The following is a 15,891-nucleotide window of genomic DNA, read 5'->3' as shown; positions in this document are numbered from 1 at the left end:
TCTCTGAATACACTCTCCTGTCTGTACAGGCCAAAGTAGACTTGTAATCCTAGTAATTCTAACATATGGCTTAGATGTGTCTGTTATGTTATGATATGTACAACAGCATATTATAGTATATCTTAAAATAAGTGCATATTGACAATAATTTGCTATGAATATACTGTAAAAGCACTTCAAATATAATAATTTAAAAATATATTTAACATTAAATGCTTAAGTTAAACAAAAAATAAACAGTATATGAATACGATTTTGAAATGTACATTTTTTATTTAATTAAATATATATATATATATTTAGTTTAGTACACTTTTAACAAATGTGCTAAATTACAAATTGATTCATGTTGATGTTTAATGTGCTTTGTAGAAATATATTTTGAATACACTCTGATTATATTTACTAAATATGTATTGGCCAAAAATGCACTGTTAGTATGCTTTGACAACAGCATTTTGACAATTAACATACTTAGTAGCTACTTACTTACTAAAAGTATACTTAGTATAGAAAAAAAAAACTCACATGGTCATGATCCAAGGCATCCATAGATTTTGATTGTATGACCTAGGTCATATAGGTGTAGGTCCTTATAGGTCCATGCAAGTCTTCTGAAAAATATACAAAATTATATTTTTCAGAAGTATATTTAATATACTCATTTGTACTTTTTATAAATCAAATTTAAATATTTTGGAAAGACTTAAGTTGTGCTTAGTATATTAAAAGTTGCACTAAAGATATGCTAAAACATATCTTTAATATACTTGTATGTACCCCCCCTACAATATACTTGTATGTAATGCTAAGAGCCTCCTACCCGGAGAAAATACTTAAAAGGTGCGACAGCCGTGCCCCAACCGAGCGCAGATTCTCTTTTTGTTGTCGTTTTTTTTTTACGTTTTGACCCATTCCTCCCAAACGCAAGATCGTCACAGACTTAGCGAGCTGCAGGCACACTTAAATTTAAGTGTGACATTTTATGACATTATTTTCTAGTTTAAACCTACCAGTCTCATTACTGATCTCTCCCTCAGAACAAGCAATACAGTCAAACAGCAGACAGGTTCTCCTTTCCTTCTGGCCACACAGGTTCCAGGGGAACAGCTTTCACTGCACACTGACCGAGGAGGCTACAGCGGAAAGGAACAATTAATATCAGTCTAAACTAAATTACATTCACATCATGAGCTCAACATTAGGTATTTTAGGAAGCCAAATGACCTTATTAGTTTCAAAGTTCCAGAAGATTCTGTCTTCATCAAGGATGAGTTTTTCACCTGTGGAGGCGGACGTCTTGAGCATACCTACATTGTGAACCTTTGTGCTTCCATCAGGGAGCCACATCCAGTTCATGATATCACAGATTGGAAAGGCATCACCATTCTCATCAAATAGTACTTGATCACCAAATGATGTGGTGAAGTTGATCTTATCCAGGTAATACACAAGCTAGAAATGGTGATCAACACAATTATTATGAAAACATGTTCAACCTACTATGTAAATTTTTCATGCTTTGCACCAATGTCATATTTACATATTCATATTCATGATTAAATCCAACTAGAAACTCTAGTAAACAATTAATATCACACCTGCCATGGCTGGACTGTCTGCAAACTGGCACAGCTGTGCCCACTGAAAGGCCCTCTTCCTGGCACACATTGCAACATGTCATGGAGGGCATGGGCCACAGCATACACAGACTTGTGTACGGAATAGTCGATCCTGAGATCAGACACATCCAACAGGACAGTTTCTGCTGTTCCCAGGTCCTCTTGTCCAGTACACACCCTTCCACCTGCATCCACCCACTCTGATGGAAGGGGTGCAAATTTACACTGAAATGTGTGCTCCCAAAACTGCCTCACCTGAAGAAACAAAATGAAGACTTAAACAGAAATATAATACTTTGTGATCAGATTAAAATTGAAGCTTAATTACTACATTATCTTGCAGACAGCAGAACACATCAGCGGATGTGATCTCCCCTCCAACCAAGACTTAATCATCAAAGACCGTGTTCACAATCACCACAACAACATATTGTTTCAGAAGATGCCATATCGAAAGTGGCTCTACGGTCACAAGGACACTGGCAGTAAACTACTATAGAGTTTCTTCCCCAGGACAACACTTGAACAAACTAGCCAAAGTACTTGATGATGGGAACTTAATAAACGCTAGTGACCACCGTCCCCAAGCCCCGAAAGCCCCTTTATCACTGTTCCTATATGCTGCTACAATTTTGTAAGAGCAAAATAAAAATATAGTTTTAATCGTCTTTTGTCAGGATCATTGCCAGCATGTATTTTCAACATGAAGTCCTTGAGGCCTAATATCTCGCCACGATGGTCTGCAATACCCAGGGTGCCTCTCAGGTACCACATGTAGTGAGGAGTCTGGAGGTTGGGGTCTGTTATCCAGCCTATATCCGCTATCCACTGCAGATCTGTCACATTCTGCCTTACCACCTGTTGATTGTAATCAACAACAACAACAATAATATGCCATATAATAACATTCTACAGTTTTAGCAATGAGATGTGTGAATTGTTTGAGTATTTACTTATTGAGCAGAGAGAAAAAGTGCAAAAATACACAATTACTGATGAAATTGTATTACAATGTAATTGTGATTACATTGCATTGCAATTTAAAACATGCAATTAAATAGCAATCTATTTTCATATGAAAGGATGTCTTCACTTCCAACTAATTTCAGATTCCTTATAATGAGTTCCTAAATGAACATGGATCATAACCCCAACCTCGTCCATGATTTTAATTGTGCGGATCCCATATATAAATGCAAAGACCACACGAGCTGTGGATTTCTTTATCACAGATACAATCCTTTGGAGTTCAGCTGGGTCATTGTCCCAGGGCGTAAGCTCCACATACGCCAGGCAACCCAAACCAGACTGGGCCAGCTCAGTCTGGAAGATCTGCATCTGGAGACTGCATCGTGGCCGTAGGAATCATCACTATACAGCAATCCTGCCCAGGTCCACTCGAACTGTCTCATAATCAGGAGCATAGCTCGCACCTTGGATAAACAATGGAGGATATAAGGGCTTGAACTAAATTATTCACATAGTGGTAAATCTATGACCTTTGACAACTGAAAGTCTGTCTGTCTGTCTGTCTGTCTGTCTGTCTGTCTGTCTAAATCAGTGAATCTCCTACACATGAAAACAATTCTCAGACTTTGGGCTCGACACAAGCAATTGAGAGGTGATAGGCAATATCAAATACACTCACTAAGTATTTGTGTGGAACATGTACTATTTGATACCAACATATCTATTAGAAGTTCACCTGGATGGTATTGCTCATGCTTGTTCTAAAGAAGGATGGGTACTCATTCCGGTCACTCAGAACGGAGCTTAAGGCCCAGTAACTTACTGTCACGATCTGGTGGTGTGGTGAGGACCCAAATGCAGACAGCCAGGCAGAGTAGTGTTCAAAACCCATGATAAGGATTTTATTACCAGTAAACATACAGACAGACGATGTGACACAAACAATGATCCGACAAGCACTGACTGGGGAACAAGACTAATATACACATGAGGGCTGATTACACATGAGATACAGCTGGAGAAGACAACATAAAACCAGAACAACTAGAACACAACATAGAAATACAACACCCAGACAGGCACAGGCACAGTCTGTGACTGTGACAGTACCTCCCCTCTAAGGACGGCTCCTGACGTCCCACAATGTCCAAGAGGAAGAGTGACACGAGAGGAGCATGGAGTGTGCCGAATACGAAAGTTCAGTATGAACACAAGTGGCGAGGCAGGGAAAAGGGCTGAACCCCCCGGAGCGTTATTCCACTGCCGAACAGGAACGCCAGTCATGGGACATAGAAACTGAGTCCAAACAGCAGGGAAAGGGTAGACAGGGAGGAAGTGGCCAGCAAGGGCTCTGGCACGGCTCATCGTGAAGACGCTCAACGTGGAGCAGAGGGCACATGCTGGTCAATCAGGGAGGACATCAGGGAAGACGGTTAGCCAGGGCTCTGGCACGGAACATCTTCCAGACGCATGGACGCGGATCAGAGGGCACAAGCTGAACGTCAGGGTAGGAGAGGACATCAGGGTGGATGGGTAGTAAGGGCTCTGGCACAGTGGAGCAGAGAGCACCTTTAAGTGGCCAGCAAGGGCTCTGGCGCGGGTCATCATTTGGACGCTCGCCGCGGGGCAGAGGGCACATGCTGGTCGGCAGGGCAGGAGGGTAGGTAGGGGTCTCCAGGTCAGAGGAAGGCCAAGGTGTGTGGTGCTGTCCGCTGGGTCCAGTCTGGTCGGATCATTCTGTCACGATCTGGTGGTGTGGTGAGGACCCAAATGCAGACAGCCAGGCAGAGTAGTGTTCAAAACCCATGAAAGGATTTTATTACCAGTAAACATACAGACAGACGATGTGACACAAACAATGATCCGACAAGCACTGACTGGGGAACAAGACTAATATACACATGAGGGCTGATTACACATGAGATACAGCTGGAGAAGACAACATAAAACCAGAACAACTAGAACACAACATAGAAATACAACACCTAGACAGGCACAGTCTGTGACTGTGACACTTACCTGAAAAAAGGAACAAAATATATGTTCTGTAATTTAAATAATGCAGTTTATAACATGTATTCATTCATTTATTTTTTGGGGATTATTTTTCCTGCAAGCAGAGCATGTGAGTGGAGCGAGGACTGACAAGGCTGTTCCCATGCACCAAAGAGATTCCCTTTCACTCTGTGCAACCTCACTCACCGCTTTGTCAGTGCAAAGGTGCAGTCACCTATTGAATGCACCCTTAACCCTTTAAGACCGGTAAAGGCATCTGTGTAACAACTTACACCATTATTTTACACTTTGGCTATTAAAAAATAGCAGATATACAAGCTCATAGTGCGGCACCGAGTGCCGCACTATGAGCTTGTAGATCTGCTATTTTTGAAAAATCTTGAACATTTGGGCAAATCATTGAATATATGTATTTTTTCAAGCAAACATATTTTCTCAAATCTTTGTTTCCCTGGAACAAAATATTTTTAGATGGGGGTCCGTGGCCAAATACATTTTGGCTGGTCCTTGACATGAAACAATTTGAGAACCACTGATATTATAGCAACATAAGTTTTTTTTTTAAACTGTTAGGATTTAGAAGACATTTGTAGAATCCACAGAAGCAAAGCTTTGAGTAAAAAGGTTCGCTTTAAAACATATATATAAAAAAAATAGCAGATCTACAAGCTCATAGCGCGGCACTCGGTGCCGCACTATGAGCTTGTAGATCTGGAGGATCAGGAGGATTCGCCCCTTCCTCACGGAGAAGGCAGCCCAGGTGCTCATCCAGGCTCTTGTCATCTCCCGCCTGGACTACTACAACTCCCTCCTTGCTGGTGCTCCGGCATCTGCCATCAGACCTCTGGAACTTGTTCAAAAAGCTGCGGCTCGTCTGGTGTTCAACCGCCCCAAGTTCTCCCACACAACCATCCTTCTCCGTTACACTGGCTCCCCGTAGCGGCTCGCATCCAGTTCAAAACCCTGGTGCTAGCCTATAGGGCAGTGAAAGGAACAGCTCCTTCTTACCTCCGGGCTATGGTCGATGCCTATACACCCCTGCCCGACCACTCCGGTCTGCCACCTCGGGGCGACTGATTGCCTCGTCACTCAAGGGTCCTTCTGGCCGATCCACACGGTCACGACTCTTTTCTGTTCTGGCCCCACAGTGGTGGAATGAACTTCCCACTGATGTTAGGACAGCAGAGTCACTGCCCATATTTCGCCGCAGGCTGAAAACCCACCTCTTCAGGAAACACTACCCTTCCTCTCTGCCTGACCTACTTGTTGTTAACTAGTTGTACGAACGCTTGTTTTCTATTGTTGTATTGTTTATTGGATCTTGTTTAGTCGATACACTTATTTGTTTTAGCTCATGCTCATTTGATTTAGCTATTTTGTCTCATCTGTTTAAGGAAATAGGTAGCTGATATATTGCACTTTTACCTTGGCGCTAGGTATACTCTTGGTTGCTTGTTTTTGCAGAAAATGCACTAAAGACTTCTGGTGATTAGTAGTTTTCGTTCCCTACCTATGTTGAATACACTTATTGTAAGTCGCTTTGGATAAAAGCGTCTGCTAAATGACTGTAATGTAATGTAATGTAATGTAGATCTGCTATTTTTGAATAGCCAAAGACAAAAATGACAGAGATGCGTTCCCGGTCTTAATGGGTTAATCACCTTGGATGCATGTCATCCAAGAGCTTGTGAAATATAATTGCTCTCTCTTTCTCTCTCTCTCTCTCTCTCTCTCTCTCTCTCTCTCTCTCTCTCTCTCTCTCTCTCTCTCTCTCTCTCTCTCTCTCTCAATTCAAATCAATTCAAACAGGCTTTATTCGCATGAGAAAACATGGGAATAAAGAAATGCGTAAACAGAGCTGTGTTACATTGCAACTTAGGGAAGACTATCTTACCAAACTATAAAAAAAATGCATTTTCTGTCTGAAAAAGTTATACATCATATAGGAGACAGTTGACATCAGCATTTAGATGTTTTTCATTCACTGGATATAAAATCTTTGCGACTAATAGCAGTAATGCATTCAAATGTAATTAAAGGTAAAAAGTACAGGGATACACACACTGATATCTCTCTCTCTCTCTCTCTCTCTCTCTCTCTCTCTCTCTCTCTCTCTCTCTCTCTCTCTCTCTCTCTCTCTCTCTCTCTCTCTCTCTCTCTCTCTCTCTCTCCCAGCAACAGTTCAGTTTCAAATTTAACCTTTAATTGACTGTTGATCAAAACACATAAGCAATCTGATCTGATCATCAGGAAGCCTGATCATGTGCACATGTTGCAATGTATTAGCATTGTTGTAACCTTAGTATGTATGGAACACAGTGATTCCTACATAAAGTTTAATGTTACAATGTTATAATACAACAAACATTCTGAAATTTAGACCAAATAGCTTACTCCCCGACCCCAATTATATACAAAGACATTATGTGACCACGAGAGCCGACTCAGGGCCTTAGAATTCCTACTCTCAAGTCCAGGATGAATCAAAGCTGCAGCACAGGTGCATTGCACTCTGACCTTATGTCAACCTACATTCAAAATCTGCCTGCTCTGCTCACATGCTCTGCCTGCAAGTACATTATGTTCTATGTTTTTAAAGCTTTAAAAATACTATATGCATTGTACATCAATTGGGGGGGGGGGCTTTGTCCTGCAGCCCCCCCCCCCCCCCCCCCCCCGCCGCGGAGGGAGGCCTGCGGCGCGGTCCTCTCATCTGGACGGGGGAAAATCTTGCCCGAGCAGTCCGCCGCTCGGTGAAGTAGCTTGTGCATGCTAGCTTCATCGAACTCCAGGCCAGGCTCAGCCGCCGGAAGCAGCTTTGCAGTGTTTGACCGCTGCGTGGATGGAAGGGAGGCTCTGCTGTAGGAAGGGGAGAGCATGTCGTCCTCAGACCAGACAGAAGTCCTCCCCCTCAAGCTGCCCCCGCTCCACGTGAGTGACAAATCACACATGGTGTGCTTTGTCTGGGCCTGGCATATCCCCGTTGCATCTTTTGCAGTGCTTTGGCGGGGAGGTGGCGGCGTTGGATCGGGTCCTACGCCTGGTTCCAGACGCCATGCTCTATAGCTTGGCCTCTGGGGTTCGTCAAGGCGTGGGAATTGAGGTCGGCTCTGGGCCTTGACTCACCGCCGGGTAAACTCCGAGGAAGGTTTTGTTGCCAACAAGTTTCCCGTCGAGCTAGCCTTGGTGGCTAGCAGGCCGCAACACGTGGAATCAAGATTAGCCGTGGGCTAACCGAGCTGCAGCATGGACAGGCCTAACGGCTATCGCTCGTGAGTCACTCGTTAGCTTAAGTGCTAACGAGTGCTACTAGGCTAAGCTGGGGTCCGCTCATAATCCCGACCTCTCCATAGTTCGACCTCCCATAATTTCGAAAAATACCCATATTACCGACATCCCATAGGTCCGAGATGCCATTTTCCCGACTATGTTAAACCCATAATCCCGACATCCTAATGTTTCGACCGTGCCATTTAAAACCCATAATTACGACATCCTAATATTCCGACCATGGAGCGCCTCGCGCGCACGGCAGCACCAGTGGTGCACGGCAGCGGACGCACTCTCTCCAATTATTATCATAAAGCTTAAACATCATGACCTGTATTTGTTTAAGGTAGCCAAACATCTATAGGCCAACTCTAGGTCTGTCAACTTCATTGAAACAAATAGCCTACAGCAGATACTCCATAAAGTATTATTGTTGTTAATATTATTTTATTATTATTAGCATATATTTGTATTATTTTATTATTGTTGATATTGTTATTATTGATATTATTATAATTATTAATAATTATTATAATTCTTATTATTATTATTATCATCATTATTATTATTATTTGTATTATTATGTATTAACACAAACCAACCTTTTTTTTCTCTCTCTCTCTTCTCCCTGTTTCGGTCTATGAGCGGTGTCTGTGTCATGCGCAAAAATAACAGATTTACAAGCTATCAACACTGTGCTATGAACAGGATATTAGCTTGTAGATCTGTTCTTTTTAAGCATGCGCCACCGCGCAAAGTTATGACGTATGCTATGCAGGTCTGGGGTCCGTGTGTGCCTCAAAAATACTTTGAACACTTGGAAGTATTTATACTTTGTCATACGACAGGGTCGCGCAACAAAAATAGCCGATCTACAAGCTGACAACATTGCTCCATCATAGTTTGACAGTGACGTAATTTTCACTAGAAATTGCCTGTTCTCTCAATAGATGAACGTGCAGTGGTGTAAAGTAACTAAGTACATTTACTCAAGTACTGTACTGTAGCCTATACTAAGTACAATTCTGAGGTATTTTTTTACTTTATAGTATTTCAAATGTTCGGTGCTTTTACTTTGTATTATTTTATTACGGGGCCAGAGCTCAGCTCTGGACCTGTTTTAATGTTGCCTGTATTCTGTTTCTGCCACTTTTCGCAGTTCTGGCTGAACCGTGCTGTCGCTTTTTACGAAACTCGGCCATATGGTAGATGGTCATGAAAAACTATCAAGAAATAAATCTCACAATCTTTCGTCAAGTTGGCGCTATAGCACTCAATTGAAAATGCCAACTTTGAACAGGTAAAACTCATGCCCTGTTTGACCTACAGCCATGAAACATATGCGTCTACTCATGATGAACAACTTTCACACTCTGACTTTTGAACTCTGACCTCTAGATCTCCCACCATTTTGAATTATATGAAAAACAGTTAAAACCTATCTCTTCCTGGGATTTTTGAGTAATCTGCACGAAACGTTCGTTCGTCTTACACATGAACTTTGGACCTATGCCGACTCAACGATGCAGCGGATTTTCCATAAGTGAAAAAATGAAGCTTTAATGAGCCAATGAATATTAAAGTTTTATGACAATTATTCATCTGCCCCTAACACATACATGCAAACTCACATTTCTTTGAAACTTTGGGGTAATGTTGAGGGTCATTCCAAATATCACTGAAACCAATCTTACTCCAATTGGTCAAAGGGGGGTGCTATAGCGATTTTTAAAAAATGCAAACTTTAAACAGGCAAAAGTCATGCCTCGTTTGGCCGACAGCCATTAAACCTGCTTACACATGTGCCTTGACTCATGAGGAACACATGTATCACGTTGACCAGTAAGCTCCGCCCTTAGATTGTCCGCAATTTTGAGCAGTTTGAAAAACACTTAAACCCAGGATTTTTCAGCTATTTGCGTGAAACTGTATCATCTGTGTGATCTCTTTTTTAACAGATCTTGTCTGTTGGTCCAATGGCTTCTCCCTTAAGCGAGTGACTCACGACCGCAAGGTTGCCGGTTCAAGCCTCACTTGATACAGATTCATTTAAATTGAATTGCAAAAAACATGACTGGATCAATGAATACATGTGCAATCGGTAAAGATAACATGAAATGCTTATTTGAGAGGGTATGTTTTTGCAATGTATGACATACTTCATTCTGAAAATAGCCGATCTACAATCTCAAAACTTTTCAGATAGCAACGTGTTTCTGAGCTTGTAGATCGGCTGGTTTCACTGGTTCACTTTTATCTTCAACAGACAACCTCAGCCTAGACAAAGCTATAGCAATATAGGTAGTGTTGCAGCCTGTCAATCCGAAGGTTGAGAGTTCGATTCCTGTTAATGGCAATAGGTTAAGACGTCCAATTAATCCATTCTGCTTCCATCTTTCTCTCTCTTCAATCTATTATGTTTCCATGTCTCTCTCTCTTCAATCTATTCCGTTTCCATGTCTCTCTCTCCGCCCTTAGATTGTCCGCAATTTTGAGCAGTTTGAAAAACACTTAAACCCAGGATTCTTCAGTTATTTGCCTGAAATGGTATCATCTGTCTGACCTCCGTTTTCACTGGATCAGGTCTGTTGGTCCAATGGCTTCCCGCTTAAGTGAATGTTTCACAACATCAAGGTTGCCGGTTTAAGCCTCACTTGGTGCAGTCTTCATTTAAAGTGCATTGCAAACAACAAGACTGTATTAATGAATACATATGCAATTGATAAAGATAACATGAAATGCTTATCTGAGAAGGTATGTTTTTGCAATGTATGACATACTTCATTCTGAAAATAGCCGATCTACAATCTCAAAACTTTTCAGATAGCAACGTGTTTCTGAGCTTGTAGATCGGCTGCTTTCACTGGTTCACTTTTATCTTCAACAGACAACCTCAGCCTGGACAAAGCTATAGCACTATAGGTAGTGTTGCAGCCTGTCAATCCGAAGGTTGAGGGTTCGATTCCTGTTAATGGCAATAGGTTGAGATGTCCAATCAATCCATTCTGCTTCCATCTCTCTTCAATCTATTATGTTTCCATGTCTCTCTCTCTCTTCAATATATCTAGCTCAATGAGAAGAAAGGCAGTCTTGGAGTCTGTAAGTCGCTGGTTCGATCCCTGTCCACGACAATGTATTGAGGTGATCATGATTTGGCATTATTCGGATAACACATAGTGTTTCTTGAGGATAGGCTTAGGCGTTGTTTTACTGAGGTTAGGGTTAGTGAAGGTTTAAAATGCTCATGTTAATTGCATGGTCTTCTTTCTCTCCAGTTCAGTCTCAATGGCTTATTGTGCATATTACTTATCATTGCTTTTTTCTTTTTTCTCTCTTCATTCCCTGGCCCCGCTTATCGCTGCTTGCAGCTATATTTATTGTTGATATTGTTATTATTGCTATTATTATTATTATTATTATTATTACATTTATTACAATTATTATTATTATTTAATTACTCAAGTACTATACGTAAAAACTATTTTGAGGCACATTTAATTTACTTATTTATTTTGTTTGAAACTTTTACTCCACTACATCTCAGAGGGAAATATTGTACTTTTTACTCCACTACAATTATTTGACCACTTTAGTAACTTGTTATATACTTTGCAGATTTAGATTATTCAAACAAAATAAATATTAACCTCTTAAGCCCTATTGCATACTTCTGATCTACGAACTCACAATGTGTTGCGATGTGAGATTGTGAACTTGTAGATCAAAAAGTTGAAATACAGGCCTTTTTTTCTAAACTGAGTAATTTCATATTGTGATATTGCTACTCAAGTAAAACATCAGAGTACTTCTTGTTGTCAGCAGGATGTTAGTGGGAGGTCTAGTATCAAAGTGGGAGGACTGGTATGTTAGTGGAGTCTCCCTCTAGCTGCCACCACTGGAACTGCAGATTATCTGTCAGAAGTTACTGAACCAACCTGACAGACAGAGACAGACAGACAGACAGACAGACAGACAGACAGACAGACAGACAGACAGACAGACAGACAGACAGACAGACAGACAGACAGACAGACAGACAGACAGACAGACAGACAGACAGACAGACAGAGAGAGAGAGAGAGAGAGAGGGGGGGAGAGAGAGACTCTCTCTCTCACTCACACACACACACGCACGCACGCACGCACGCACGCACGCACGCGCGCACACACACACACACACACACACACACACACACACACACACACACACACACACACACACACACACACACACACACACACACACACACACACAGGGTGTGTTCAGATGGTGATGCAGAGGGCTGGTACCACAGGCAGCAGAAGCATTTCTACAATCTGTGTTCCATAACGCTGAGCCTCAACACACAGCATACTGTACGGTATGTAGACTACACACACCTTATTCATACAGAAATACACACATGTATCTGTTAGGCTTTTTACATATTTAACACATCTTTCCTCAGTCGTTTGTTTGTAAACCTTTTTTATCTGCTTATTCTTTGTTTGATTTAGAGGGACTTTTGTCCCACTGTATAGTCCTATGGTCAGTGGTGGAAAAAGTACTAATTTTTTTTACTTAAAGGGATACTTCACTTTCGGGCCGGGGACACATTTAAAAAAAATATTAAAAATAAATGAAAAAAGTTATGGAAAATTCATGGCCCCCTCACACATTAGTAGGACACTGCGTGTCGTGAGGGGGCCATGAATTTTCCATAACTTTTTTCATTTATTTTTAATATTTTTTTTAAATGTGTCCCCGGCCCGAAAGTGAAGTATCCCTTTAAGTAAAAGTATCAATACCGCAATGTAGAAATACTCTGTAACAAGTAAAAATCCGGAATTCAAAATGTACTTGAGTAAAAGTACAAAAGTATTGGTATGAAAATGTACTTAAAGCACCAAAAGTAGAAAGTACTCACTATGCAGTGCAAGTTTTCAAATGTATACAAAAACCTTTGAAAATAGCTGATCTACTACAAGCTCACAATGTGTGGCATCGCCACGCATTATGAGCTTAGTAGATTGGCTATTTTCAAATGGCCGAAATGTATGTAGGGCTGAAGTGGGTTGTCTATGTTTGGTCAAATCTACAAAGTAACTAACGTTTTCAAATAATCGTACTGGAGTAAAAGTACAATATTTGCCTCTGAGATGTAGTGGAGTAGAAGTAAAAGTATTGGAAATTGGAAATACTCAAGTAAACTAAAAATACCTCAAAATTGTTAGTTACTTTCCACCACTGCCTGTGGTGGACGCGTGGAGTTTTTTTTTAAGCACTTGACTTTCACTCTGCTACATTTCATATATATACAAAAAAACACTTTTGACTCCACTGTATTTCTAGGAAGGGACTATTGGGACCCAAGTGTACAAAGTGTTACTATGAATTAAGCACGTAAGCCCTTAACGGGCAGCGTGATGTGACACGTTGTAGATCGTCTATTTTCACTATTTTTTTATATTTCAGAATGTATTATTATTATTATTTATTTTATTATTTAAATGTTCTACATTTCAATGCAGCAATGAATTGATGTTAAAAAGAAAATGTACTTCATAATGTGTGCTTTTTAATACATCAGTTTTTTATTTTCGTATCTTTAATTTTTTCATTTCCAGTTGTTGAAGCTTCTATGTTTATTATGGGATGTAATTTAATTTCGGGTGGTTGTGTTACACATAGTTAATAAAACATCAACTGATGCACACAATTAGAAACATCATCAGTGTTCCTGGAGTCACTGGGTGTTTCAGGTCTTGCAACCCTGCTACAGCCCCGGCCTGTGTCCAAGTGGCATGCTGCTGACCCCACTGTCTCTTGGGGGTTAGAGACAGTGCTAATTAGGGGTTAGGGTTAGCCTGGCACGAGCCAGACCGACAACCAGTTGTGTAAAGTAACTAAGTACATTGACTCAAGTACTGTACTTAAGTAAAAAAAATTACTTCTACTCCACTACAATTATTTGACAACTTTAGTTACTAGTTACTTTTCAGATATAAATTATGATATTATGAAACATACATTAACCACTTTAACCCTATTTTATACATAGGCTATTTTCAAACATGTTAGTACTTTTACTTTTGGTACTTATATATAAAGTATATTTTGATGCCAATACTTTTGTACTTTTACTCAAGTAACATTTTGAACTCAGGCCTTTTACTTGTAACAGAGTATTTCTACATTTCAGTATTGATACTTTTACTTAAGTAAAACATTTGAGTACTTTTTCCACCACTGCCGACAACACGGATCCACTCACTATATGACACATATGTGAGTGAATCCACGCCATCAGTCCGGCCAATGCCAGGCCAGGTTAGGTGAGATGTTGCAGCAGGTGTTGGCGACACTAGGAGGCTCTATGTACCCACCTACAGTCTATGGTACCCACCCAATCAAAATTAATAAATGTTACAGATATATTTTGTGGTATTTTTTTCTATTGGCAAAAAAATCTATATATATATATATATATATGAAAAAATATACATTAATGAATACAATCTAATTTTGTCCAATCTGTATGGTAGAGTATGTTAATACAATATAACTTATACAATATGTATGGTAGAGTATGTTAATACAATATAACTTATACAATATGTATGGTAGAGTATGTTAATACAATATAATACAATTGGGGTGGTTGCAATTGGTCTCCCTGCTCTTCTATTGAGACATTTAGATCGTGTCAAAGGTCATGTCTCAACTAGACACAGGAGCTGACATGAATTTTGACCTGAAGGTCAAGATTCAATTTATCATCTGAGCAAGCAGGCAGGCTCTATTAGCTCAATGGTAAAAATGTCAGGTTCAAATCCGGGGTAGAAGAGGAAAGCTACATAATGCTGCTTTAAGCCCTATTTCAAATAGTGAAATTAGCAGATATACAAGCTCACTTGTATATCTGATCGGTTATTTTCCCTATTTTTGACAATGTCTGGAAATTTCTGAATGTATTTGTTTTTTTTATGTATGCTAAATTTCAATACAAACAATGCATTGATGTTAAAAAGAAAAGGTACCTCAAAATGTGTGCTTTTGAATACTTTTATATATATATATTTACTCCACCACTGTTGTTGATTTTGTTTGACTTCAAGTTGAAACATTCATGTTTATTATGGGCTGCCATTTAATTTAGGGTGGTTGCGTTACACATAAATTGGTGACCTGCAGCCTACAATTCTGTAATTCCAGAGTTGTGGAGTAGTTATCAATGGCATTGTTGTTAATAGCTTGACATCCCATGAATACGGGGTGATCCTAAAGCAGCTCCTCAGCACCCAAAAGTCACTGCCAACCAAGTTGCCAACCAATTGCTCGAAAATGGAAAGAGTAGAAAGAGAGGGAAAAAGACCAAGCTGAACCGCAAGAAATACATCGAGGACCCTGCTTTTACAAGACAGCTTACTATGGAAGAGCTGGAAGGGGGAATCTCTATCCTCAAACCAGGAAAGGCAATTGGACTGGATAATATCGCAACGGAACAGATCAAGCACTTCGGTCACAAGGCAAAGACGTGGCTTCTACAGCTCTACAATGAGTGCTTAACAACACACAAGCTCCCTAACATCTGGAAGAAAGCCCACATTATAGCACTGCTGAAACCTGGGAAAGATCCATCCGCTCCCAAGAACTTCAGACCAATCTCACTTTTGAGCCACACCTACAAGCTCTTTGAACGTCTGATCCTCAACAGAATTGGTACCTTTGTTGACGAACACCTCATCCCTGAACAAGCAGGTTTCCGCCCTGGCAAGTCGACAGCTAGCCAAGTACTCAACCTCACCCAGTACATCGAAGACGGATATGAGGAAGGGATGGTAACTGGTGTGGTGTTTGTCGACCTCTCAGCTGCCTATGACACAGTCAACCACTGACGTCTCCTCAGCAAGATCCTGGAGACCACAAGAGACACCCGTCTGACAGAGTTGATTGAAAGCATGCTTGAAAATAGGCACTTCTTCGTTGAGCTAGGGGGAAAGAAAAGCAGGTGGCGAAGACTCAGAGATGGCC

The 15,891-nt window shown here is 40.6% G+C and overlaps 1 protein-coding gene across 1 annotated transcript in view; it reads left to right on the top strand.

Moving 5' to 3' along the window:
- The first annotated feature begins 12,177 nt into the window (after nt 1-12,177).
- Nucleotides 12,178-15,891, top strand: part of LOC308103260 (inverted formin-2-like) — a 67,909-nt gene continuing 64,195 nt past the window's right edge. The window contains exon 1 of the mRNA XM_080453169.1: nt 12,178-12,238. The gene's annotated coding sequence lies outside the window, so the exon portion shown is untranslated. The remainder of the gene's footprint in view (nt 12,239-15,891) is intronic.

The sequence above is a fragment of the Gymnoscopelus braueri genome (genome assembly GCF_963280865.1).
Source record: "Gymnoscopelus braueri genome assembly, chromosome: 16".
Lineage (NCBI taxonomy): Eukaryota > Metazoa > Chordata > Actinopteri > Myctophiformes > Myctophidae > Gymnoscopelus > Gymnoscopelus braueri.
The sequence above is the reverse complement of the archived record's forward strand: the minus strand, read 5'-3'. Positions and strand labels throughout refer to the sequence as shown.